This window comes from Populus euphratica, unplaced genomic scaffold (genome assembly GCF_000495115.2).
Source record: "Populus euphratica unplaced genomic scaffold, PopEup_1.0 scaffold828.1, whole genome shotgun sequence".
Taxonomy (NCBI): domain Eukaryota; kingdom Viridiplantae; phylum Streptophyta; class Magnoliopsida; order Malpighiales; family Salicaceae; genus Populus; species Populus euphratica.
Window position 1 is genome coordinate 9,487 of NW_011500692.1, and position 2,185 is coordinate 11,671.

Consider the following 2,185-nt stretch of genomic DNA (forward strand, 5'->3'; position numbering starts at 1 on the left):
TTGTTAACATAAGTTATAATCATGAATGCCTCACAATATTTACAAGTATTAACATATTCGAATAAGATAACTAATGTAATCATGTTAACAATTTATAATCTGATTGGAACCTTCTTTATGTATGGTTTTCATTTGAGTACTAAGAGTTTATATTATACTTATTTGACATCTCATTAATAGATCCTCTAACCTTAACATTTATTGTTATTATTGTTTAATCCTTACGTTAATCTTCCATCTCAAAGTTCTCATCAACTTCTTCTTCTTTTTTTCTTCTTCTTCTTATTATTATTATTACTTTTATTGTTGTTGTTGTTGTTATTTATAATTTATACAATTAACCTCCCTGTGGTTCGACCCCGATCTTGCTGGGTTATTTGTTACTTCGACACTCGTACACTTGGAAGAAGACATCAATCTTTTGGTCATATCAAATAACATGCTTAGAAAACATCAATCAAAACCCGTACTAAATATAAAAAAAAACATAAACATGTTGAAAATCAATCCTCGAACCATAATCAAGCATCAAACATCAACTATTATTTATCAATAATCATGATTTGATCAAAATAGGTTTCGGTGCAAAAACAAAACCCTATGATTAAAATTTAAAAAATATATTTATTTAGAGCAACCCTTGATTGTTGATTAACCAAACCTTATGAAGTTACTAGTGTAAAAAATTGGATCAAAATTTATCCAAATCATAGAGCTAAAACGATGTTCTTTCTAAGAACACTGCCCATAAAACCTTGAAAATACAGAACAAGTTGCCGACCTGAAAACATGTATATCAAGCCCTAAAACCATGCTTTTTTTAATTCACACAAACCACATTATCATTGTTACATATGATTGGATCAAAACAAGTTAAAAAAACACCACCTTCTTAAGATTATGTATGAAGTTCCTAAAACCAAAACTGCAACCCTATTGACAGCCAACAAATGTATTAAATTTCAATCCAAAAATTGACCCTTTAAACATTTAGGACTCAAAGCAAATTTAAGAACCAAGAGTATGCATTAGCAACCTAGAAAAGGACATCAAACATGCACTATCACTTTTGGCAAATTCAAAAACTACTACATCTCATCAAATTTAAACATCTTTTAAAACATCCAACAATATTAACAAACAACTTCAATCAGGATAAAAAACAACATTGTGTGTATTTATCAAAATCAAAACTAAAGATATTATAACACCAAAAAAAGTTCATAAACATCTTTAAACATGTAATACAAGCTAGATGTGTATCTCATGAACATCACCTGTTACATTAAAGGAAGTTTATACCTTTAAAGCTCACTAATGATTGTTGTCCCTTTATGTTTTTCTTTTGAAACATTTATCTTTATCATACTCAAAGCTTAAAGAATCCTTATATTAGGCTCTTGAACCTTTACACTAAACTTTCTTATCAAAATCTTCTTACCCATTCTTCCTTTTCTTTCTCCTCAAGCTAGGACTTTGATCATGATTGATTGATGCTTCAACCTTTTATCCAGATGGAAAGGTTTTAGGTACGTTTTAATAGCTAGAAACTTTGTACCTTGATTGTTTTGCAACAAACTTGATTTTTGAAGATTTTAGTGGTTTTGCTAAGCTTGGAAACAAAAGAGTTGTTTCTAGTCTTCTGATTTTGAGTAAAAGGTGTTCATCTCTTGATAAGAATCATCATCCCTTGATAAGAATCGGCTTAGAAGTTTTAAGGTGTGTGAACACATGAAAAATCTAATGGTTTTACAAAATAGGTTTTGAAATGAAGGCTAACTGAGTTAACCACTTTAAAGATTTTGTTAGAGTAACTACGATGTAAACATCATCGAAGAGCATCTGAAGATGGTATATAAGATGCACATCTTTTATTTGGATCTAACCTTGTTCAATTTAGAGACCTCTCACTTTACATTCATTCGTTTAAAGATGCCAACTCAATAAACCTAGAATTACCCAAAAAAAAAGATGAATAATGGCACACAACATATAGTTTGCTTTTTATTTTAAATGGTATGTTTTTTAATATGAACCAGATGACATGTCATCTAGGTTAACCACCAATAAATTATGATTTTTAATTTAGAATTTAGCTAAAATTCAATTTAGTCTCTAAACTCTCAAATATTCTTGATTATATCCTTAATTACCCTTTAACTTTCAATTTTGTGTAATTTTTTCT